The sequence below is a fragment of the Leptodactylus fuscus genome, chromosome 1 (genome assembly GCF_031893055.1).
Source record: "Leptodactylus fuscus isolate aLepFus1 chromosome 1, aLepFus1.hap2, whole genome shotgun sequence".
Taxonomy (NCBI): Eukaryota; Metazoa; Chordata; class Amphibia; order Anura; family Leptodactylidae; genus Leptodactylus; species Leptodactylus fuscus.
Genome location: NC_134265.1, coordinates 166563994 through 166591082, shown reverse-complemented (window position 1 = coordinate 166591082; position 27089 = coordinate 166563994). Strand labels below are relative to the sequence as shown.

The window sequence follows — 27089 nt, the reverse complement described above, 5'->3', positions numbered from 1 at the left end:
GGTTGTCCATATTTCTTTTTATGGTCAATCCTTAGAATAGGCCATTATTTTCTGATTTTTGGCCCCCACACAGCCTAGAAGTTGGAAGCAGATAGCTCTGTACACTGTATAGAGGCCATTACTGCAGCTCAGCTCCCATTTATGTGTATGAAGCTATCTGCTTACTTCGTAGAGGCATCAGAAGCAAACCTGGACATTTTATCCAAGGAAAAGCAAACCTAATTCACTTAAAAATCAGTTACCTAAGGAAACCAGCAGACCCCATAGACTATAATCGGGTCTGCTGGGTTTCTGCCTGGTTTCTGCATTTTTCAAGCAGATTTGGGGACGGAATAACCGACGTAGAGTGAGCGCTGGTGTTGATCCAGCCCTACTAACGATACTACTACTACTTCTGTGTAATTATAAGAAAAAAAAGAAAAACTGAAATATATATCTCTATACCATGCAAAACATTGCAAGTTGCATTGTTTAATAATGAAAATTACTCCAGAAAATGAACAATTATGCTTTACATTATATAATACTGTTGCCTAATCAGAATAAAAAGGCATTATAATATTTTAGTTTGACATTTAAAAATCATCAATAACCTTCAGGATGAAAAATAATAAAATTTCAAAAAAATTCCTCGCCATTAAATTCTTCTCATTTTCTATACAGCTAATTATGCAAAAAGCAAATAGTCTTTGCCGCCGGCACTTCATGGCTTTTGTAAATTTTTATTTTAGCAGATCATTTATTTTATAGCTTCATAGAAAATAGAAAATCTATATAGTACTAGTCTCTAACCTGAGTGTTTGTCATGTTTAATAATATGCATTTGAAATAATATTTGTATTAAGAATGTTATACTAGAAGAATGTCACACGTTATCTCTTATTCTACACATGGTCTGCCTTGACCTTACATGTAGTTTAGTTTAGGTGCCTAGGGCATAATGTTAGGAGAAATGTGTAAAATATGATTATGGAAATGTTAGTATTTTTATCCTTGCAAACTGCTGAAAATAGTCTGTTGATCTAAACCACATGATGTAGAGTAAAATAGGAATGCAGTACAGCTTTGCCCCACAAATTCTATAAAATCAAATACAGTGTATATCGTACAAATTTACACATACAGCTTGTCATAGGTGATAAATATTTTTGGTCATGTGACATTCCTCAGACCATCCGAGTGTCGAAAATGTTTATGTGGTTTCTGATTAACCGGTTAAGGACCAGGCCCAGAAGTACATTAAGGACCGGGCCTCTTTTTTCAAAACTGACATGTGTCACTTTAAATGGCAATAACTTTGAGACGCTTTAACTTACACAAGTGATTTTGAAATTGTTTTTTCGTAACACATTATACTTCATGTTAGTGGTAAACACTAATCAATATTTTTGTATTTATTTATAAAAAAACTAGCAAATTTGATGGAAATTTGGAAAAAATTGCAATTTTCAAAATGTGAAATTATCTGCTTTTCAGGCAGATAGTCATACCACCCAAATACATGAATAAATATTATCTCCCATATCTCTGCTTTATATCGGCATCATCTTTTGATCGTCTTTTAATTCATTTTGGACGTTACAAGGCTTACAAGTGTAACAGCGATTTTCCAGATTTACAAGAAAATTCCTCAAACTAATTTTTTAGGGAACACTTCAGTTCTGAAAGGAATTATAAAGGCCTATATAATAGAAACCCCCATAAATCACCCCATTTTCAAAACTACACCCCTCAAATTATTCAAAACAGCATTTGGGATGTTTTTTAACCCTTTAAGCATTTCATAAGAATAAAAATAATATGGAGGTCAAATTTAGACATTTCATTTTTTTTCACTAATACATTCATTTAGACCTAAAATTAACACATTCACAAAGGGTTAAAGGAGAAAATGCATCTCACATTTTGTTATGCAATTTCTCCCGTGCACAGAAATACCCCACATGTGGGTGTAAACTGATTTTTGGGCACACGGCAGTGCACGAAAGGGAAGAAGTGACACTGGGTGTTTGAACAGCATATTTTGCTGGAATAATTTTCAGGCACCATGTCACATTTGCAGAGCCCTTAGCGTACCAAAACAATGGAAACCCCCCAAAAGTGACCCCATTTTAGAATCTACACCCCTCACAGAATTCATCAAGGGGTATAGTCAGCATTTTGACCCTACAGTTGTTCCACAGATTTTACTAACATTGGAATGTGTAAAAGAAAAATTACTAAAATGTCACTTTATCCCCAAAGTTTTCATTTTCACAAGGGGTTAAAGGAGTAAAAGCCCCCCAAAGTTTGTTAAACAATTTATCCTGAACACGGCAATACCCCATATGTGGCCATATTCTGCTGTATGGGAACATGGCGGGGCTCAGAATGGAAGGAGCGCTATTTGGCTTTTGGATGGCAGATTTTGCTGGAATAATTTTAGGTGCCATGTCGCATTTGCAGAGCCCCTAGAGAACCAATACAGTGGAAACCCCCTAAAAGTGACCCCATTTTGGAAACTACACCCCCCACAAAACATATCAAAGGGTAGAGTGAGCATTTTGACCCTACAGCTGTTTCACAGATTTTATTAACATTGGGACATGAAAATGAAAATTTACTTTTTTTCCAACAAACTGTCAATTTAGCCCCAAATTTTTCATTTTCACAAGAGGATAAAGGAAAAAAAGCTCCCTAAAGTTCGTTACACAATTTCTCCTGAACACAGAAATGCCCCATATGTGGTCATAATCTACTGTATGGGAACATGGTGGGGCTCAGAATGGAAAGAGCGCTATTTGGCTTTTGAAGGGCAGATTTTGCTGGAATATTTTTCAGGTGCCATGTCGCATTTGCAGAGCCCCTAGTGTACCAATAAAGTGGAAACCCCCTAAAAGTGACCCCATTTTGGAAACTACACCCCTCATAGAATTTATCTAGGGGTTTGGTGAGCATTTTGGCCTCACAGCTGATTCACAGATTTTATTAACAATGGGACGTAAAAATGAAAAATTACTTTTTTTTTCCAATTAATCGTCCATTTAGCTCCATATTTTTAATTTTGCAAGTAACTGAAGAATTAAAAGCCCCCCAGAGTTTGTTACACAATTTCTTCTTAACACGGCAATACCCCATATGTGGCCATAATCTGCTGTATGGGTATACGGTGGGGCTCAGAATGGAAAGAGCGCTATTTGGCTTTTAGAAAGCAGATGTGGCTGGAATAGTTCTCAGGTGTCATGTCGCATTAGCTGAGCCCCTAAAGTATCAATACAATGGAAACCCCCCATTTTGACCCCATTTTAGAAACTACACAGGTGACAGTAAACTGGAATTCACCAAGAAGTGACCCCATTTTGTAGGGACAATTTTAGGGCCTCTGCAAATGTGACGTGGTGTCCAAAAACAAAGAATATAAATCTGCACTCCAAAAGCACATATCGCTCCTTCACATCTGCGCCCTGCTGGGTACCCAAATAGCGGTGTATGCCCACATGTATGACACTGGTGTACCCCGGATAACGGACTTAATGCCATATGTGGGTATAAATGGCTGTTTGGGCACAGCCGGGCACAGAAGGGAAGGAGCGCTATTTTGGTTTTTGGAGCACAGTTTGGTTTTAGGACACCATGCCACTTTTGCAAAGCCCCTGAATTGCCAATAAAGTGGAATCCGCAGACATGTCACCCCATTTTGGACACTAGCCCACTCATGGGATTTATCAAGTGGCAAGCATTTTTCACCCTTGAGTGTTGCATTTATTTAGTTTCCAGAAATGAAATCACAGCTGATAATGAGAAGTTAAAAATGAAAAATTTCCAGAGATTCGCCATTTTAGTGCCCGATATGTTGTGCCCAACTTATGTCAGCAGAGACACTCCAAAAACTGGTAAGCGGGTATCCCGGGCACAACAGCTTTTAGAGCGTTCATCTCTGATACAAGGCGGGCACAACATATTACGCACTGAAATGACGTATTCCTGGAAAAATTGTCATTTTCACCTCTCACAATCAGCTTCGTATTAATTTATGGATAATAAGTTATAGCAACACTTGGGGGTTAAAAATGCTCTCTGTACCCCTGGAGAAATCCTTCAGGGGTGTAGTTTCCAAAATAAGGTCACATATCAGGGGATTCCACTTTACTGGCATTTCAGATCTACAAAAGTGTCATGGCATCCAAAAACCAAACCGTCTGTGCTCCAAAAACCCAATAATCCTTCTTCCCTTTTGCGTCCAGCTGTGCCCTAATATCAGTTTATACCCACATATGACATTACGTCCGTTATCCAGGGTACACCAGTGTCATACATGTGGCATACATGTGTCATAAACTGCAGTTTGGGCGCACAGCAGGGCGCAGAAGCGATGGAGCGCGATGCGGCTTTTGGAGTACAGATTTTGATGTTTGGTATCTGGACGCCATGTCATGTTTGTAGAGCCTGTAAGGTACCAGAAAAGTGGATTCCCCAAAGGAGTGACCCCATTTTGAAAACTGCACCCCTCAAAGAATTTATCAGGGGATGTAGTGAGTATTAGTATCCCAGACGTGACTGCACAGCGGATGGCGAAGAGGGAATATATAAGCTGTGCGGAGAACATTGCAGACACCAAATTCCCTACTATGTCCCAGTAGCTCCTATGATTGGGGGAGTCACTCTGGGGGTCACTTTGGGGGTCACTTCTGGTGTTTTTTCGCTCATAAGCTGTAAATCTGGGGTGTCCCCTGATATTCGCTCGCACAGCTTATATATTCCCTATCTGCCGCAGCCAGTTGTGTTCTAATAATTTGGCGATTTTTTGGGGGTTTTGCCTTGACATTGCTAGATGCTATATTTTCTTTATTTTTCTGGTGACATGGCCATATAAGGGCTTGTTGTTTGCAGGATGAAATGCATTTTGTAATGACACCATTTTTGGGTGCCTACAACTTACTGATTACATTTTATTAACTCTTTCTTGCTGGATTAAAAAAAAAAAAAAAAAATCAATCCTGCATTGAGTTTTACATTTTAAATTTTTCGCCATGCAGCGTACAGTATAAGTGACATGTGTCCTTTATTCTGCGGGTCGGTACGGTTACGGCGATACCTCATTTATGTTATTTTTTTATGCGATACTAAGTCTGCAGAACAAAAACACATATGGGGACATAAATCAATGTTTTTTGCATCGCCATCTTCTGAGAGACGTAACATTTTTATTTTTCGGTTGACAGTGTTGGTTGAGGGCTTATTTTTTGCGGGAAAATGTGCGCTTTTTATTGGCACTGTTGTGGGGTGAATATGACTTTTTGATCACTTTTTATAGCATATTTTGTAGGATGAGATGGCAAAAAATCATTATTTCCGGCGAGTTTTTTCCGTTTTTTTTTTCCGACGTTCACCGTGTACATTAAATATTATTTCAGTTTTATTGTACAGGTTGTTACGGACGCGGCGATACCAAATATGCATTGCTTTTTTTAATTTTTAGTGCTTTTTTTTATATAATTCATTTTGTATAGAAAAAAGGGATTTTTGGACTTTAGAACTTTATTACTTTTTTCATACACTTTTTTTTTTTTTTTTAACTTTTTTTTTACTTTTTCATGTGTCCCTTTAGGACACTTGAATCAGTTGATGCTTTGATGAAAGCATCAGCTGATTCTACACAGTAGCTGACAGGACACGAGCAGGACATGAGCCTGCTGGTGTCCTGTAAGCTGCAGAGGAAGTGAGACACATCGCTCACTTCCTCCACCGCCTGGCAGGATCACCAGGTATGTGGGGGCTCCGGTAGTCTGGGGTCACTGGCCAGACCCCAGACTACCTTCTACTGACATCGGCACCCCCCGATCTCGCCGCGGGGGGTGCCGATCGGGTTAACTTGTCGGCGGATCCCTTTCGATCGCGCCGTGATGTTTGACGGCACGATCGAAAGGGTTAACACGTCCAGTCGGACTCAGTTCCGACTGGACGTTATGGAGGAAGGGGTTAGGTGTTAGTAACACCTAACCCCTGTCCCCCCCGCACCCCTCCCCCCGCCAGAAAGGTACCTAAAGGCCGGACGTATTTCGGCAATAGTCCGGTCTTTAGGTACCAGCACATGAGGCCGTAAATTTACGTACGGCGGTCCTCATGTGGTTAAAAAGCTGATATTGAAGGTATTCACCAGTAGAGATGAGCGAACAGCGTTCAATCGAGTACATGTTCGATCAGATCTCAGGCTGTTCAAGATGTTCAATTCGAGTCGAACACCAGGTGGTAAACTCACTAAAAATTTGATTCCCCTCCCACCTTCCCTGGCACTTTTTTTGCACCAATAACTGCGCAGGGGAGGTGGGACAGGAACTACAACAACAAAGGCATTGAAAAAAAATCGGAAAAAGTAATTGGCTGGCTAAATCAGGTGACCTCCAATTTATATGAACAGTGGATTTAATATCATTTGAGACTGTGAACTATGTGACTGTGAGACAGGGATAGCTGTACAGGCAGGGTTAGCTAGAGATTACCTTTATTTAGGTGGGAATGTTACTGAAACAGCTCTTTGGGGCTCTATCTGGTCGGGATCCCTGTCAGCTTGCGATATGATCAAGCTGACTTTTTCCCATAGGAATGCATTGACCAGCATTGATTGGCCGAATGCCATACAGAGTACAGCATTCGGCCAATCATCGCTGGTTCTGCCAGAGGCTCGTCTGTGAAGAGGCGGAGTCTAAAATCGGTCCAGAATGGAGACTGCTGTGGACTGATTTTAGACTCCACCTACTCCGGCAGAACCAGCATTGATTGGCCGAATGCTGTACTCTGTATGGCATTCAGCAAATCAACGCTGGTCAATGCATACCTATGCTGAGATGTAGCAGTGTTGGCCATGCGCTCATCACTGCTACACCAGAGATGAAGCAGAGCTGAGTGTGCGCTGAACCCTGCTGCACACTCAGCTCTGCTGAGATGCAGTAGAGCTGAGTGTGCAGTAGGGTCCAGCACACACTCAGCTCTGCTATGTCTCTGATGCAGCAGTGCTGACTGTGCAGCAAGATTCAGCACATCTCTGATGCAGCAGAGCTGAGTGTGCAGTAGGATTCAGCGCACACTCAGCTCTGCTTCATCTCCGGTGTAGCAGTGCTGAGCGCACGGCCAGCACTGCTACATCTCGGCATAGGAATGCATTGACCAGCATTGATTGGCCGAATGCCATACAGAGTACAGCATTCGGACAATCAACGCTGGTTCTGCCGGAGGAGGCGGAGTATAAGATCGGTCCACAGCAGTCTCCATTATGGTCCGATATTAGACTCTGCCTCCTCACAAACGAGCCTCCGGCAGAACCAGTATTGATTGGCCAAATGCTGTACTCTGTATGGCATTCGGCCAATCAACGCTGGTCAATGCATTCCTATGGGTAAAAGTCGGCTTGCGCATATTGCAAGCTCACAGGGATCCCGACATAATACAGTGACTTGGGCATGTTAGATGCCCCCAGACATGCTTCCTCTGCTGTCCCAGTTGCATTCCAGAGGTGTTGGCATCATTTCCTGGAGTGTCATAGTGGACTTGGTGACCCTCCTGAGTCGAATAGTGGTTCCCCCTAAACGAGTATTTATTCCCCATAGACTATAATGGGGTTCGATGTTCGATCGAACAGTCGAGTATTGAGTGGCTACTCGAATCGAACTTCGAACTTCGAACATTTCACTGTTCGCTCATCTCTATTCACCAGGCCTCTGATTGACATGAAAATGCATCTGTGCCCCCAATTACGGCACAGGGGATACAATGCAAAGGGCTGTGTAGGGAACACCTTATGTGTTGCTATTGGCGTTAAACGCCCATAAACATAATTTTACCTTTATTTTATTGAAAAACAGAAATTTTGTCAAAAATGTGGAAAAATTTACAATGATCAAAATTTGAAATGTTCTGATTTTCAGACAGTCACACCACTCAAATTAGTTCATAAATATTATCCTCCATTTCCATAACATTTATGTTGGCATCCCTTGTTAGGCTTTTTTTTAGGACATTCTCAGGATGTTGTAAGTCAAGCAGCAATTTGCCAATTTTTTAAAAAATTTGCAAAACCAATTTTTTTAGAGACCAATTTAGTTCTGAAGGGACTTTTAAAGGCAAATATATTAGAAATCCCTCATAAATCACTCATTTAGGAAGTTTGTTAACCCCTTAATCTTTTCACAGAAATTATAACAAAATGCAGATGAAATTTAGAAATTTCATTTTTCTTTAAATAATATATTCATTTAAAATTTCTACATTTCAAAGGGGTTAAAGGAGAAATGCACTACAATTTGTTGCACAATTTTTCTGGAGTACACTTCTGTTTAGGCACAAGGGAAGGAGCATCACTGGAGTTTTGAAAAATAATTTTTCCTAGCAGAGTTTTAGGTGACATGTTACATTTGCAGAACCCCTGAAGAACCAGAACAATGGAAACAGAATTTAAGCCAACAGTCATTCTTTAGAAATGGGTTGGGTAAATAAAAATTAATATTTTTCTTTTTTTCTGCAAAACGACTTAGGTGCCGTGGTCGGCATGTACAGTGGCAAGTGTTCGCTACATTCCTGATGCATCATACATAACAAGATAGTAAGTCTGCATTTGTGAGTAGCTGAGACTGACTAGATATTGTAGAGAAGGTTCGTGTCTTGAATCAACTTCACAAACAGTATTTATTGAAAATCTTAACATATTAGTTTGTGATCTTCATGGTTGTATATAGTTCTATGAAAAACCTTATGAAATCCTACCTGTCACGAGTAAATGAAACATGGATACACAATAGCAAAGATTTTGTTAGCTTGTAGTCTCAAGCATTGCGGTATAAGGTCTCGATAGGAGCCACATTTTTAAAACCAATTTTGTATTAAATGCCAAGTCTTCGACTTGTGGCTGTTTTTGAAATAGCAAAAGTTGTAAAAGCATGCTAGAAACTGTAGCTTCACACCAGTCTTCATTTTCGGAAAGAAATACATTAAAAAATCATGAAGAAAATCATATTTGTACATACCTATTACTTTTGCTCTAAAAATCCCTTCGCTCTTTTTTATTATACAAAACCTTTGGCCACTGCGTGAAATCAAAGCACAGGACTTGACCATGATAACACCAGCTTGTCAAGGATGGATTCATCATTCATGATTCCACTTTCAGCGTAGTCAAAATGAATCTGCAACAACAGACATTACCTCCTTTTAATTGGAAAATGACTGGGTGTGCACTAGTGGCAAGAAAACATCAAATATTAATCAATAAGAACAACATAAGGTTCACCTTGACATGTTGATATAATCGATAGAGGTGGAGACTCTATCTGGACCATTAGCTTTTTAACATGATGATTCTAATCACATTAGATAAACATTTCCCCCATAGATTGTAAGCCCTCACGGGCAGGGCCCTCTACCCCACTGTGCCAGTTGGTCACTGTTAGTATTATATCTACCTGTATATTCTGTGTATTGTATGTAACCCCCTAATGTAAAGCACCATGGAATTAATGGTGCTATATAAATAAACAATAATAATAATAATTTCCACATCTAGTAATACTGATATTAAAACTGATTCATAAAACACGCTCCTGATGTGGATAAACAAGAAAAAAAACAAGTAGACTTAAATGTCTTTATGTATTCTTAAAAAATAGTAACACAGCCAAGGTGTTACATTAGCACAAAATTATAAGGTTCAGATTCATTGCTATTGAAAATAAAAACATGTTAAAGAAAGTAATTAATCATGTCTATCGTAATCCTGCAAAATTTCTTTCCTAATCCCATTGTGAATATTCTTGCATCAACTGAACTGTAACAACTTAAATCTGAAACATTTTTCATTGTCCATTATTGAGTTTATGAGAACACTGCAAGGAAGACGGACGTTACTAATGAGAACACCATCTCGAGAAGAGTATCTTACTTTTCTTTCTCGGTTTTAATCCTCTCTTTAACAAGGTGCTGAATTATTAGAACAATGCTGTTTTGCATGCAGTGGATCCCTTCTAAATACTTGCATTGACTCAAATATTCACTGGCTCTTTTCGATTGATGCAGTGATAATGTAATATATTGAATACTCTTGTTAACTATTTGCTCTATCAATAATAAAATAATTGTATTAATGTGTTTTTGGTTTGTCATGGCTTTTCTTACTTCAATCAATGAACTGGAACCTAAAGTAGCTACAAAGCAGATATGTCAGCTTAAAATGCTGTTCTATATAAGGGCAGCATATTACACCTCCAGATCCACACTCCTATTAGCAAAACAACTCACCCTTCCCCCCATAAAAAAAAACAAAAAACTTTTGGGCTATAGTAGACATTCCTTGTCTTTAGTGACAGATAGTTCTGTATACATACATGCATAGCAACCACCATTCTTCCATGTTGTGCAAGAGGCTTTCCCATCATCAATTGACTGGACTCAAACTATTGGTGCATCTTCAGAAAATATGTGTTTAACGTTACATTGGTTGGCGTATTTTTGAACAAAATTTTGTAGAAATTTTTTTTTTTAAATGTATATTTTTCCCTATTGGTATGTCTTTTTGGAGTATGCGAGGAAATGCACGCAAACACGGGGAAAACATACAAACTCTTTGCAGATGCTGTCCTTGGCAGGATTCGAACCCAGGACTCCAGCGCTGCGAGAGTGCAGTGCTAACCACTGTGTTGCCACAGTAGTAGTTTAACATAGATTCACGCATCTTAAAACACACCCCTTGCTTGCTAAACTACACCTTTTTGATGCAAGACACATCCTGTTGCCAAGTGAGGTGCAAAAAGTGTCTATAGCACAAAACCATAAAAATAACCTTTTACGCAAAATAAGCTGTAATTCTGGTGCATTAGGACTAGTATGTCTCTTCCGGTGTGCCTGGTGTATTCTTTCCTTCATGATAGCACAACATGATTTTTGTACAATTTTGGCTGTAGCACTGTCTGTAACTATAATGAGCTGTCTTTACATAGGCAAGCATATTATGCTGATAGATCCACTTTAGGTATTGAAAGGACAGTCCTTCAGGCTAAGGCCCCACATAGTGAGCCACAGCCAAAAAGCGCTGCTGGAAAAATACGACAGAAACACATTGAAGTTTTTTCCACAGCGCTTTTCCCAGAAGGTCAGCAGAGTTTTCCAAGCCAGACTGTCTGCTCCAATTATACATTTATAGAAAATCCCAGCATTTCCATAGGTATAATTGACATGCTATGTGACAGTACGTGAAATCCCAGCAAGTCTGCTACAGATATTTGTGTGCAATGTAAGGATGGGATTAGCCAGAATGCCATCCACTTTCCAGCGTAAAACTCGATTTTGGCTGAGGCGTTCGCGCTACATGGGGCCTTAGACGGTTTCCAAGATTATTTTTCTTTATCCCGAAGATGTTCATGTCCTGTATAATGACCAGGTGCCGTTATTCCAGCTTTGCTCCCATTGATGTCATCTATGATCAGTCACTACACAGGGTACAGAACCATCAACTTACAGCTTTGTGCTGTAGTACAGAGACAGAACACCCCCCCCCCCAAATAGCTGATTTGAAAAGTTAGCTGCTGGTCCACCACCGATCAAATATTTAAAGGGGTTGGCCACTTTCAAACCAATATTGACAAACAAATGTACAATAAAAAGTTGTACAATTTTCCAATATACTTTCTGTATCAATTCCTCACGGTTTTCTAGATCTCGGCTTGCTGTCATTCATTCTGTTACTTCTAGAGGATAAAAGTCTGACCATGGTCATGTGATTTACGGTCCATGGTCATGTGATGAGCACACAGGTGCCGCTCGTTATAGTCACAGCACAATAATCAGACCAGCAAAAAGTAAAGAATATCCAGTGTCTCCAGAAGGTAAAAATTAACTTTTATTTCCGCATTAAAAAAATATAAGCATCACAGGTAAGTACACCCAGCGTACAGAGATTGTTTAAGCTACGCGTTTCAGAACCTTGCTGGTTCCTTCATCATGGCTTCAGCGTAGCTTAAACAATCTCTGTACGCTGGGTGTACTTACCTGTGATGCTTATATTTTTTTAATGCAGAAATAAAAGTTAATTTTTACCTTCTGGAGACGCTGGATATTCTTTACTTTTTGCTGGCTTTACAAGTGGAACAAGGTCCATCCACATCCGTGCGGCCCAGGATCAGGTGTTCATGATTAAGGGGTGAGCTGAATATACATTGTTTTTTACAATAATCAGACAGCTGCCTGGTAATCAGCTGTGCACCTGTGTACTCATCACATGACCATGGACCGTAAATCACATGACCATGGTCAGAGTTTTATCCTCTAGAAGTAACAGAATGAATGACAGCAAGCTGAAATCTAGAAAACCGTGAGGAATTGATACAGAGAGTATATTGGAAAATTGTATATCTTTTTACTGTACATTTGTTTGTCAATATTGGTCTGAAAGTGGCCAACCCCTTTAAGGCCTTTCCTAAGGATAGCATAGGCCTTTCCTATAATTCATTGGGCACCATGTAACGACATTCTAACAAAAGGACATTGTGTGAGCCAGTGAGGTTCAGGGAGAGCATCTTATTAGAGATGAACGAACAGTAAAATGTTCGAGATTCGAGATTCGTTACAAATAGCATCTCAATATTTGACTAATCGAACGAATATCGAACCCCATTATAGTCTATGGGAGAAAATGCTTCGCTACAGGGGATCCCACTATTCGACTCAGGAGAGTCACCAAGTCCACTATCACACCCCAGGAAATGATGTCAACACCCTGGAAAGCAACTGGGACAGCAGGGGAAGCATGTCTGGGGACATCAAGTACCTTTATTATGTCGGGATCCCCTGTCAGCTTGCGATATGCCGGAGCTGACTTTTTCCCATAGAAATGCATTGACCAGCGTTGATTGGCCGAATGCCCGTACAGTGGCCAATCAATGATGGTCAATGCATTTCTATAGCAAGATATAGCAGAGCCCGTGCGGTTAGCCCAGCTACTCCAGACACTGCTAACATTGGCCAGCGCTACACCCAACCATCCCTCCAGCTATACTCCTGTCACACACATCTCTTGTGTAACAGAACTCAGCAGACATTCAGCTCTTCTACATCTATACACTCTGTTGTAGAGATGTAGTAGAGCTGAGTGTGTGCTGAGCTTTGCTACATACGAGATGTGTGTGACAGGAGTAGATGGAGGGATGGTTGGATGTAGCAGTGCTGGCCGATGTTAGCATTCCAGCTCGATGAAGCAGAGCTGGGATTTTAAAGAGGACCCTATACACTACACAGCATGTACCCCACACTGTGTAGTGTACCCCCCCACCCACCCACCGGTGTCCACTTACCTGCAGCTCTAGTTCTTCTTGTACGGTCTTCAGAGCGCACTGCCCCCCTCTCCCCCTTCTAGTATTATGGAGAAGGCTTGGCTTAGGAGAGTGTGGGTGGGTAGACTCCCCGCCTACACTCTCCTAAGCCCCTCCCCTCACCCGACTAGTATTATAGAGAAGGCGGGGCTTAGCCAAGCCTAAGCCAAGCCTTCTCTATAATACTAGATGGGGGGCGAGGGGGGCAGGGCGCTCTGAAATCAGGACCATGGACCGAAGTGGACCAAGAGCAAAGAGCTGCAGGTAAGCGGACACCAGTAAGGGTGGGGGTGGGGGGAGGGGGTTAATCACTACACAGCGTGGACAACAACAAAAGCAAAACCCAATTGCTGATAAGGAAAAGTGAGGTACATGTGGGGTACATGCTGTGTAGTGAATAGGATCCTCTTTAAAATCCCAGCTCTGCTATACTGCATACTGCACATTCAGCACGGCTATTCCCATAGGAATGCATTGACCAGCGTTGATTGGCCACTGTACGGGCATTCGGCCAATCAGCGCTAGTCAATGCATTCCTATAGAAAAAAGTCAGCTCGCGCATATCGCAAGCTGACAGGGATCCCGACCAGATAGAGCCCCAAAGAGCTGGGTGAGTAACATTCCCCCCTAAATAAAGGTTATCCCTAGCTAACCCTGCCTGTACATCTGTCCCTGTCTCACATTCATATAGTTCACTCCTCCAAATTAAACGAATGGTACATTCACCATTCGTCTAAATTGGCGGTCACATGTTTTCGGCAGCCAATGGGTTTTTTCAATTTTTTTTTAACTGCCTCTGTTGTCGTAGTTCCTGTCCCACCACTCCTGCACAGTTATTGGTGCAAAAAACGCGCCAGGGAAAGTGGGAGGGGAATCGAATTTTTAGTGAGTTTGCCACCTGGTGTTCGATTGGAATCGAACACCTCGAACGGCCTGATATTCGATCATCTCTACATCTTATATAAAGGAATTGAAACCCTATGTAATATACAGAGACTGGAAGAATAAGTGGTACATAGTGAGATACATCACAATGTAAAATTGATACCAAGCTGTGTTCAATAATACAATAAAAATGTAGATAAAATTTTTAAACATAATATGGTTCAAGTCTTTCAAATAAGCTGTTTTGTTCAACTGCCTTAGAAGTGTATAAAGGAAAATAATTACTGCACTTGAACTATGTTGCAATATCTATTACAAAAACTGAAAAGCTTGCAACAATCTTAATATTGTACAGTGAGCTCACAGCAGGGTTGTAGAATGAAAACACGAGATTGACGATAGGGAGTGTTTTAGCTGGTCATTATAATATGCTTGCCCCATGCGGTGAGGCACAAGGCCAAAGACTTAATGAGAATTTTGTTGCCACCATTATAGCTAAACCCTACCGAGTTTTAATGCATCTATAACAACATATTTATTAGTTTTCTTACTACTGTTTAATTTTAAAATAATTGGAAGCTTTTGTTCTTAGAAAATATCCATCCAGAGCAGATGCAATGATCTAAGATTTGCCAAGTCAATAGAAATATTTTGGAAATTGCATTGAAGATTAAGAAATAAGGCAGTTGTAGCTGGTAACACAAACAAAATTTAATTTCCTCAGCAGTTTTGCCAGAAAAAGTACTCACTTTGTTTAAGTCAACAAACAGGTGTATAAAATGAGAGGTATTTTTCATGCCTAAATTTTGTAGTCATAAATGTACAGATGTAGAGCAAGTAATTTTATAAGAGAGGTTACATCTGCATATGCTAAACACCATCTGTCGACATAGAGGAACACCGTAGAATAGCTTAACATTTCTCTGTTTTAGGCTTGGACACAGGAGTATATTTAGAGAAAGAGCATCCAATTATCTGGATTGAATACATATAAAGATGTGCTGATAGGGTCAGACTGAGTATAAGTGTTGGGCCCAGAAGATAATAACAATTATCAAATGATTACAACTATGGTGGTTGGTAAGGGGCTCAGGAATGTTCCACAGAAGCTTGTGCCACGGTCAATAGTGACTGTCACTTCTAAGGCCTGGTGCACATCTGTGTTCGGTATTCCATTCTGGACGTCCGCTTGGGGATCCCCTGAACGAAATACTGAACACATTGACAAGCGGTGAGTTTATGAAAGCACATGGACCCCATAGACTATAATGGGGTTTGTGTTTTTGTTTTTTTTAAATGTAGATTGTGAGCCCCATTAAGGGATCACAATGTACTTTTTTTTTTTTTTTTCCTATCAGTATGTCTTTATAGAAGGGGAGGAAATCCACACAGACACGGGGAGAACATACAAACTCCTTGCAGATGTTCCTGGCGGGATAAGAACTCCAGGGCTCCAGCGCTGCAAGGCTGCAGTGCTAACCACTGAGCCACCGTGTTGCCCCAGGGGTTTGTGTGTTTTCTGAGCGGTGTCAGCACGGAACATGTGGAGAGAAAATTACTTCATGAACTATTTTCCTCTCCGCATGTGGACTCATGCAGACACCGCACGGAAAACACAAGGACACATTATAGTCTATGGGGTCTGTGTTCTTTCACTACCCACCACTTGTCAATGGGCTCAGTATTCTGCATGGGGACCCCCCGAATGGAATACTGAACACTGATGGAACTATTTATTCCTTTGATAGTCTTAATGTTAGTCTTACAGGCAGTGGCGTAACTAGGAATGGCGGGGCCCCGTGGCGAACTTTTGACATGGGGCCCCCCCCGACACCAAAGATCTCGACTGAGTCCCTCCTACGCATTCCTGCGCGCTCTATTATGTCCCATAGTGGCCCCTGCACACAGTATTATGTCCGTTAGTGGCCCCTACACACAGTATTATGTCCCTTAGTGGCCCCTGCACACAGTATTATGTCCCTTAGTGGCCCCTGCACACAGTATTATCCCCCATAGTGGCCCCTGCACACAGTATTATGTCCCTTAGTGGCCCCTACAGGACTAAATACTGTCACCGCTGACCGCTATACCAGGACAAATTGTGGATAAAAAAAAATCTGGTCCTGTGCATTACAATTTAGTAACTCCATGTGCCTCATATTAATAACAGTTAACCCCATCATCTCCCTCACATTAACCCCTGTCTGCCTCACCATAAGAGTTACTGATATAGAGACATGGAGGTAATAATAAAGTATCTTCATTACTATTACCCCCAAATGTCTCACATATCAGTAACTCTTATGGTGAGACAAACAGGGGTTAATGTGAGGGAGATGATGGGGTTAACTGCTATTACTATGAGGCACATGGAGTTACTAAAACACAAGTAAACACCCCATATGCCTGATAGTAATAAGTAACCCCAGTACGTACCTGTGTAGCTTTAGTTTCATTTTCCTGGAGCAGCTTCTTCCTCTTCTCTTCTGTGCAGGAGCTCGGCAGGGATAAGCCCCGCCTCCTCCTCTCATTGGTGGGCAGAGGACAGCAGAGAAAGGGAGGGGGGAGAGAGGGAGAACGTCCTGCAGCGCTGACAGGAGCCAGACATGCATGCAGCTCCTGTGTCTCAGCCGTTGCTGCAGCTTCGGGGCCCCCTGTTGGTGGAAAGTATTCCACCAACAGGGGGCCCCGATCATTATACTTGGGGGTCCGAAAAGACCTCCGAGCATAATGATAGCAGCGGTAGCAGCTGTCACCGGGCCCCTAATGTCCCGGGCCCTGTGGCAGCTGCTACCGCTGCTATGGTGGTAGTTACGCCACTGCTTACAGGAGTGAATGGAAAAAATTGACTTCCTTTGTAAACATACAATGCTGTGTCAGTTAGAGAGTCTGATTGCTGGTCACATGACAAAGCTGAAGACTAGAGGTAAGCAGATAAGTCATAAATACATGCACCAGATACATTCAATACAGTTTACATTTATATTTAAACTAGAAGTACCCGCAACTTTGTCCGCGGCCCTCTGACCCTTGTGCAACCCACCTCCTGTGGATCCCCAGGCCCACCGTCCTCAATGCACCTGCCTCTTTCCCCCGCAGGCGCTCCTGCACTCATGTGTCTCCCCCGTCGTGGTGCAGCCTCTAGCGCCAGTCCTGCCCGTGCACCCCACGGCCCCTCTCCGCTGCTTGCGACAATGGCCCCCGCCGGTTGAAGACATGCAAAGCACCCCCCGCTGCACCCCTATCACAGTTCCCTGCAGGCCCACCCCTGAACACCTGGCCCCCCTTTCCCCACTGGATCCCCAACATCCCTTTCCCCCTAACCCCCCCACCAACAACCCTCTTCATCCCCAGACCTCCAACATCCCTCCCCCCACCACCAACCCTCTTCATCCCCAGACCCCCAACATCCCCCCCATCCCCATGCACTGTGAAGGCCCCTAACCCCCACAGCTGGCAACCCCTACCTGGAGCCGCTGTAGTCACTGAAGAGGTGGTGAGGAGGTATGTATCCATTCTCCCGCGGGTGTTCGTCCAGACGGCGATGTGGCGATGCGACCATCTGCCGAATGTTCGGTGACGCAGGCAGAACTTATGCTGGCTCCACACTTCCGGCCAGCTTGGCGGCATTGCTCCGGAGCCGGGAGAAGCCGCCATTTTCTCCGGTGCGGACTTGCTCACTGGTGCCACCCACGCAATGCCACCAACGTATCAGGCCGCTTGGCTTCCCCTGCGGCCTGCCCACAGACTGCTGCAGCCAAGCAATCGGAGCCAAGCTGAAAGACCTGTGATGATGTCATCTCAGGTCCTGGAGCGGAGGCAGAGAGAACGTTCGCCGATTGTGGCCGGGATTCCAGGTGAGTGTGACCTAAGAAGTAGCCTATCTTTCCTTCCTAATGAATATCTAGGTATGTGTGAAATCTCACTTAAATCCGTTCAGCCATTTGGCTGTGATTGAGGAACAAACATACAAACATACAAACACACAAACTTTCACTATTATAATTTATAATATTAGTAGGATATATTTTATACATATGTTTTTCTAAAGGCCATACAATAAAGAAATTGTGGGAGTGCTATTTTTTCTCAGCTTTTTCCATGGCTTTTCATTGGCTTATCTTGTGTGCAGCAATAAGATATCATGCTGCAGTAAGTTATCAGTGTTACGTTTAGACTACATTGACAAAAAATGTGAAAAGATATCTCAGAAGGCATCATAAAAGAGCTACTATTAGGCACAAGTAGTTATAGTAGGTACATTAAGGAGGCTGGTACTGTAAGAATGTGGCAGGCATTGTAAGGAAATCACTGTACCTGATAAAAGACCTGTCAAAGAGTGAATTGGATGGCACTGACAGTGGAGAGATGTGTCCTGCACTATATAAGGGTAGATATTGTGACTGACACTGGTAGAATATATGAGATAATAAATAAAATATGGTACAGTAAAGCAGTTTCCTAGGTAAAACATGATGATAAGTTGTAAAAACTGCCCTTTCCCCATAAACTTTGTGAACAGAACTCCATAGTTCACATACAGTATAATGTTTCTAAGTAAGCAAGTTAAGTATTGGCATCTGCATTGAATTTCTGTTTGCAATGTGAAGCAATCAAATGCTTAGTTAGAAACAAATTAAATGGAATGTAAGCAATATGCACATAAACATAAATGAAATCCATAGATTCGATCAATATATGGTGTAATGATCACTGGTGTAGGAAATTCATTACATGGCTTTGCAGTAAACAGGTCAAGGCTATTAAAAGTCAAGTCATATGAATTTTCTCTGCGATAAAATACTGATAGGAATCCACCATAGTTAGACCAATGTCAAAGCTTACAGTTCTTCAGAGCTAATAATACTGATAGCATGATCTTTCCAGCAGCGTATTATTGAACAATATATATCCTACTTGGAAATATGTGTCATCAGCACATAGCTTACTATGCTTCAAAGTGACCTTGTCTTTTATAATCCTTTTATCAGAAATACCTTCTGACACTCCATTATTGCAACCACGAATTATCTTGTTTATTCTGCAAATAAATCTTTTTTTTTTTTTTTTACCTGAAATAAATATTACAACAATATATATTTCCTACATACTTCATTTGAATAAATAAAGCTGCTGAAGTGTGATTAATATAATTTTCCTTCAGATCTGTTTTATTTCTTTCCTAATACTTATGTTATTGTTTTCTAGCACCTTGGAGGAAGTTTGCTAAGCTACTATATGTCTATATCTATCTATCTATCTATCTATCTATCTATCTATCTATCTATCTATATTAAATTCACGTTATAATATGAATGTAGTAATAAATTTTTTTTGAACCCAAAACAATAACATATACTTGCTAAATGTTACCATATATATTTTAGGAAACTGACCAACTGACAAAAATAAATAAATAAATAAATAAATAAAGATATGTTTATTTTTACATAATGTGATGGCTTTAATTTGGTTTTCTGTCACCATTCATTCTGTACTGCACACATATCAAAAGTGTCAACTATCAATTTGTACTGTTTACAAATTGAAAGAGTTTAGATAATAAAAGTGTAAGGGAATTGCTAGTTGTGCAATTCCACAGTGCTGTTGCTTAAACCAGATAGGAAGGGGAAGACAGAGACAGTGAGACCTAAACTTGACCCAGCCCCGGTCCCTGCCTACTTGCATCAGCTACCCTAGGTGGTAGAGGACAACTGGGCGACAGTCCCTTCTCTGAATAAGTGTTACACAGAACAGGATAAGACAAAACAACACAGAAGAGGAGTCAGCAAGCCGAGGTCAAACCACATAGACAAACAGTACCAAATCAACATCCAAATTAGTAGTAACAAGAGAAGCCAAAGGTCAGACATTAGTAAAACAATACAATAGCAAGAGAAGCGCTTAGCAAAGATGTAGTGTCAATAGCCAGCCAACATGTGGGAGCAGATGACCTGCTTATAGCAAGTCCAGAACCTGCCCCAGACTTAATTGGCAGATAGGCTGTCAATCACACAGGTAAGGCTAAGATTAACTATTAGAGGAGCAGAGAGAAACCAAGGAGAAGGAGATGGGTGTTGTGAAGAATCAATTACAGAGAAAAGAGAATACAGCAGTGTTCAGACTGAGCAACAAGAACCAAAAACAAGGAATAATAACTAAACATGCATCCTGCACCACAGCGTGCAATCAGAGGGTGACACAGAGACCCGGACACAGAAGAGACGTTACAAAAAGTTTAATTCATAGTGCAACAAAACCACTTTCTCAATACATGCATATAAATGGTGCCATATTTTCCTTGAGGGCAAAGGAGCAGGCATGTTGAAATTCAACATGCCCAATCCTTTCTTCCTAATCATATGCTAACCGAAAATCAACCAGGCCTTTCATACACATTAGATTGTCATTCATTTCAAGTGAAACCATTGGGTTCAGCTAACGTAAGTCTAGTATGACTTTGCTATACACAGCAAAGTTCAAATAAATTTAAATTATGGTATCTCTGAGTGTTGAACGACATCTTTTAAAAAAAAACTTAAAGTAATGTTTTTCTCATAACAACCAAAAGGTTTATATTGTGACCATCAATATTTTTCCCCAAAAAATTCTTTGACCATCAAGGTTATCAAAAAAAGTTAACAATGACCTGTAAATATGTGTTTGCATACTTGTATATGTAAAATAATAATATAATGTTTTAATATTAATGACTAGTGATGAGCGAGTAGTATTCCATCGAGTAGGTATTCAATAGAATACTATGGTATTCGAAATACTCGTACTCGTTCGAAAACGACTCCTATTCGCAGTAAAGATTCGATTCAGAGCCAGCGTCTATGGGGTCTGTGCGCTTTAACTGCACAGCGCTTGCAGTTGCGCTGATATTTCGTTGGGGGGGGGGTCCTCCTGCGAAGTCCTTCCAGACGGGAGGCAAGCGCTAATGTGAACTGGCCCTTACTTGTCCTGCAGAACCAGCATTGATTGGCCAAATGCTATACAGTGTATAGCATTCGGCAAATCAACGCTGGTTCTGCAGCAGGCTCGTCTTTGCTAGTCGGGAGAGCTGGCAGCTTGCAGTTATGCGGGAGGTGACTTTTTCTCATAGGAATGCATTGACCAGCGTTGATTGGCCGAATGCTATACAGTGTACAGCATTCAGCCAATCAACGCTGGTTCTGCCGGAGGCTTGTCTGTGAGGAGGCAGAGTCTAAGATCGGACCACAGCAGTCTTCATTGTGGTCCGATCTTAGACTCCGCCTCGTCACAGACGAGCCTCTGGCAGAACCAGCGTTGATTGGCCAAATGCTGTACACTGTATAGCATTCAGTCAATCAACACTGGTCGAATAGTGGTTTCCTCTGAAATGAGCATTTTTTCCTATAGACTATAATGGGATTCGGTATTCGATCGAGTAGTCGAATATTGACGCTCTACTCGAAACGAATCTCGAATCTCGAATATTTCACTACTCGCTTATCTCTATTAATGACACTTTTATTGTACATGCTTCATTGCCAGTGTCTCAGCCTTAAATAAAATATTGAGTTAAAAAATAGGCTTAACCTTTTTTGGCATTACTGATCTAATTCTAGGTAATGTAATTTAAAAGCTTAGGAATTGTGAATTAGTCCCATGTATTTATACAGGGCTATATATTCATTACTATATTTACAAGAGAATTTTCATACACAACAAATTCACTATTCATTTAAGTAACAGCTAAGCTAAGAGAAACCTAATCTATTTATCTAGAACACATATACAAGACAAGACATAAGGTTTTAGCAAGCTATTTTAAGACAGCGGCCATTTCATTCTAGCCTTTGGCTTGCCATGCAGCGCAGACCACTTGTTACACATTTTCGTCTACGCATATGGCAGCTTTTCTATAAGGAGCCTATTAGCTGTTGTTAATAATTTTACAATATAAGGTTAAATTAAGGTTAATCTTAATTCAATGTTTTATTCACCTTCTGCCTTCAGCTGTTGTAAAGTTCTTTTATATCTAAAAGATTGTAAAACTTTAAATTGACTTTGGACTATGTTAAAATCTTGATGTCTTTTATATTGATTTACAATACAGTTTTATGAAATATTGCCCTAAGGAATCAGTAAGTGATCATGAAGCTGGCAAGGCTATACAAAAGTCTGCCCTGAAGAAATGTAAAGGTAATACTGTATGCATTTAATGGGGCATAGATGGACTTCTGACAGCTGAGTATGGGATCACAAATAGCATCATTTACCTTAATGGCATTATATCGTTTGGTAAATGGACACACTTAAGTAATAACCGGTCAACTAACTTTGTAAACTGATGTGGTCTGGTGTTCTGAAGCTTTATGATAATGAATGATAACAATTTGATATGTTTACAGCAACAAGGAAATACTCAAGACAAGTAGTAAAGTAAACACAAAATTTTAAAAAAGCACTGTGCTAGCACTAAGAACATTACTACTATGTCTACTGTCTATATTAATACATAGAAATTAGGTTCTTAGAGTATATTTTCATCCTAGTGGAATAACTCTTCTACCAGCAACAAGATGACCTCTTTAGATGGGACCCTACAATTCACATTCTCACATCTCTGTGGGTATAGGCATTCTAATTAAATCAGAGAAAGTGTAGTTCAACTAGATTTCATTGGACTTAAGAATAGCCTTCAGCTACTCGGAGACAGCTACACTAGAGATGAGCGAGTAGTGTTCGATCGAGTAAGTGTTCAATCGAATACTACGGTATTCAAAATACTCGTACTCGATCGAACACTACTAGCTGTTCGAAGTTTATGGTTCGATGCAGAACCAGCGTTGATTGGCACAATGCTATACATTCTGCCAATCAACGCTAGTTTTTCTCTTACCTTTAGAAGTCTTCTCCGTGCAGTGTCCCCGCGGTGTCTACCGGCTGGAATTCACTCTGCCTGGGCATTCGGCCTAGGCAGAGCCGACTGCGCATGTGCGGGCATGCCCTCGCATGCGCAGTCGGCTCTGCTCAGGTGTCGGGCCGGGCAGAGCTGACTGCGCATGTCCGCACATGACCGTGCATGCGCAGTCAGCTCTGCCTAGGCCCCGATGCCTAGGCAGAGTGAATTCCAGCCGGAAGGAGACGCGGGGATGCTGCACCAGGAGAAGACTTCAAGGAGAATCCAGCCCGACCGTCACTCGTGCACTTGGTAAGTATAATTTTATCGAATTTTTCGTACCCCTGAAACGAGCATTTCCCCCCATAGACTATAATGGTGTTCAAAATCCGTTCAAACAGTCGAACAGTGTGCGGCTGTTCGAATCGGATTTCGAACCTCGGTCATTTTAGTGTTCGCTCATCTCTAAGCTACACCTCATATGCACAATGTCGCAAACAAACTTTCTGACCCCTACCAAACAATAAGATCTAAATGTGTAGGTGCAGATCACCAGGGCTGCAATACAAACACGAAAAGTTGCAACTACTGCGTTTCTCCAAAAATACGACAGGGTATTATAATTTTTTTCTGAAAAAAGGGCTAGGGTTATTTTTGGGGTAGGTTTTATTTTTCAGGCACCAGAACAAATCAGAATGTTTTCTGATTCATTCTGGATGAATCTTCTTACATGGTTATGGTTAGTAATACTAACTTACATTCACAATTGATAGTGTAGTGTCAGTGGCTCTTAAGCAAACTTACTGGCACTCTCTTTAAACATTTTGCATGGCAGTGGCACTATGCCCTCTTGTTATGGTTTGCTGGGTTTATTAAAAAAACTAACAAAAGAAACCCAAAGGAGCCCGCTGGGCTCTGGACCCCTGGTGTGAACAGGGTCTGACAGTTAGACGTCACTGACAGCCCTCTACACACCCTAGTTCGTTCTGTTAAATCACAGCGGCCTGTGCAGGTCAGAGCAGCCGCACAAGGACTCAGTCTAGACAGCACTTTGGTGCTAGACTGCCCACAATTAGCTAGTGTGCACACAGTGGCTTCCTGAGGCACACCTAGCAGCTACCAACTTAAAGTTTTTCTTGAAATAAGTCTTTCTTTGAAATAGAGTTCTACCTGAACTACCAAACTGCCTAACAAAGTTTCGACCTAGCTAGCTAGCCTAAGCACACGCAGTGCATTTGTGAATTGACATTAGGGCAGCGGGCTGAGGAACCTCCCTCTTTATAAAGGGAAAGGGCGGTCCACTTTCGGCCAAGCCAGCTGCCCAAGGCGGAGGTTATTGGTCGATACGACTGTCAGTCACAGCCTGACCACACCCTCCGGCTGCAAGAGGGTTTAACCCTTGCTAAACCTGACTGCCGGCACAAGGGGGAAGTGACAGGCGGCAATACGCTACCGCAGAGAGACGGGCTGCGACCCGACCCCTCGGCCGCAGTTACCGCACAGTCCTAACATACCTCCCCCCCCTCCACGGCGCATCGACGCCATGCGTCTCCGGTTCCGTTCAAATTGCGCCACAAGTCGTGGAGCGTGAACCTGATCCGCAGGTTCCCAAGTGCGGTCCTCTGGACCATAACCTGCCCAGTCAGTCAGGTAAAACAGTCTACCACGAATAGTCTTGGCATCCATTATCTCTTTGACCTCAAAGTCATCCTGAGGCGATTCCGACTCCTCTGGAAGGTGCCTAGAATACTGTGTTAGGACCAGAGTTTTCAGGAGAGAGATATGGAAGGAGTTGTTGATGAGCCAAGACCTGGGTAGCTGCAGTTTGTATGTCACCTGATTTACCTGGGACAGGACTTTAAACGGACCCACAAACCGCGGAGCAAACCGTAGTGAAGGAACCCGGAGATGGAGATGGCGGGAAGAGAGCCAGACACGATCCCCCGAGGACAATTCCGTCCCAGGCCTGCGTCTAACGTTAGCTGTCGCCCTCATTCTGTCCTTGGCCCGACTCATGGAGGCCTGCGCCTGATCCCACACCTCTCTGGCGCGCACGGCCCAATCGGCCACAGCCGGCACGTCAGAGATCACTGGGATGGGCAGAGGGATGCGCGGATGACGACCATACAGCATAAAGAATGGCGTCTTCTCCGTGGAGTCAGCCACCGCATTGTTAAGTGCAAACTCTGCCCATGGCAACAGCTCCACCCAATCGTCGTGGCGGGAGGAGACAAAGTGGCGCAAGTAGGTCTCCATAGTCTGGTTCATCCTCTCCACCAGACCATTAGACTGGGGATGGTAGGACGACGACAGGCATAACTCCACGCGCATCAACTGGCACAGTGCCCTCCAAAAATGTGCCGTGAACTGCGACCCTCGATCAGAAACTATCTTTTCTGGCATACCGTGAATCCGAAAAACATGCCTAATAAAAAGACGTGCCAACTCCTTGGCAGAAGGCAGCCCTGGTAATGCCACTAAGATAGTTATTTTGGTAAAATGATCAGTCACCACCCAAATTACCTTCCTGCCCGATGACGTTGGCAGGTCTGTGACAAAATCCATACCCACGATTTGCCAGGGTGATTCTGGTATAGGGAGAGGGTGCAATAAGCCGGCTGGATGCTGGCGTGAGGGCTTGTTGCGAGCGCAAATGTCACAAGCTCGCACAAAGGCCTGCACATCTTTAGAAAGAGAGGGCCAATAGTAGTGCCGGGAGATCAACTCCCTGGTGCGCCGGAGACCAAAATGTCCACCGACACGGCACGCATGTCCCCACGACAACACTTCTTGTCGCTGTGAGAGAGGAACCAGAGTCTTCCCAGGTGGAACCCGAGTTAGATTCACTGGGTTGACCACCAGTTGTTTTTCAGAGGGAATGATTAGTCTGGCCTCAGATTCCTCCTCATCAGGCTTGACAAAGGAGCGGGACAGAGCATCTGCCTGCAAATTTTTCTCCCCAGGTACATAATGTAACACAAAATTAAAGCGAGAAAAGAAAAGTGCCCATCGCGCTTGGCGAGCATTCAGTCTCTGTGCAGACTGAATATAGGTCAGGTTTTTGTGATCCGTGAAAATGTGCACAGGATGTGCAGCCCCCTCCAGAAGATGGCGCCACTTCTCTAACGCCAATTTTATTGCTAGGAGTTCACGGTCACCAATTGAGTAATTCCTCTCTGCTGAGGAAAAGAGTCTGGAAAATAAGGCACATGTGACCTTTTTCCCAACGCTGTTCCTCTGGAACAGCATAGCCCCCGCTCCCACGGAAGATGCGTCCACCTCCAGACAGAAAGGTCTAGACACTCGGTGTAAAACGGGCGCTTCTACAAATCGCTGCTTTAGCATGGAGAACGCCTGTTCTACTGTGGGAGTCCAATTATTAGGGTTAGCTCCCTTTTTGGAGAGAGCCGAAAGGGGGGCTACTAGTGTGGAGAAGTGTGGAATGAACTGTCTGTAATAGTTGGCAAACCCCAAGAACCTCTGAACTGCCTTTAGAGTTTGAGGCTTCGGCCATTTGAGGATTGCCTCATGCTTCTGAGGATCCATTTGAAGGCCTTCGCCTGACACAATGTACCCCAGAAATGGCAGTCTCTCCTGCTCAAGCAAACATTTTTCTAATTTTGCGTAAAGCCGATTGTCACGCAGGCGCGAGAGGACCATGCGCACTGTTCGCCGGTGGTCAGTCATATTAGATGAAAAAATAAGAATATCATCCAAGTATACCACCACTGAGGTCTGCAGGAGGTCACGGAAGATGTCATTTACAAATGACTGGAAAACTGCTGGGGCATTGCCCAGGCCGAAAGGCATAACGAGGTATTCGTAATGACCGTCCCTGGTGTTGAACGCAGACTTCCATTCATCCCCCTTGCGTATACGTATCAGATTATACGCCCCCCGTAGGTCTAATTTGGTAAAAATGGTGGCCCCCTTGAACTGATCAAATAGTTCAGCAATGAGGGGCAGGGGGTACCTATTCTTCACTGTGATGGCATTTAGACCAC

At 42.4% G+C, this 27089-nt stretch overlaps 1 protein-coding gene across 4 annotated transcripts in view; it reads right to left on the bottom strand.

Annotated features, from left to right (window-relative positions):
* Window positions 1-27089, bottom strand: part of LINGO2 (leucine rich repeat and Ig domain containing 2) — a 1202771-nt gene that overhangs the window by 439385 nt on the left and 736297 nt on the right. For 3 of the 4 annotated variants that reach the window (XM_075279372.1, XM_075279389.1, XM_075279397.1), the window contains one exon: window positions 8997-9155. The exons of the other annotated variant lie outside the window; for it this stretch is intronic. The gene's annotated coding sequence lies outside the window, so the exon portion shown is untranslated. The remainder of the gene's footprint in view (window positions 1-8996; window positions 9156-27089) is intronic. 4 annotated transcript variants of the gene reach the window in all.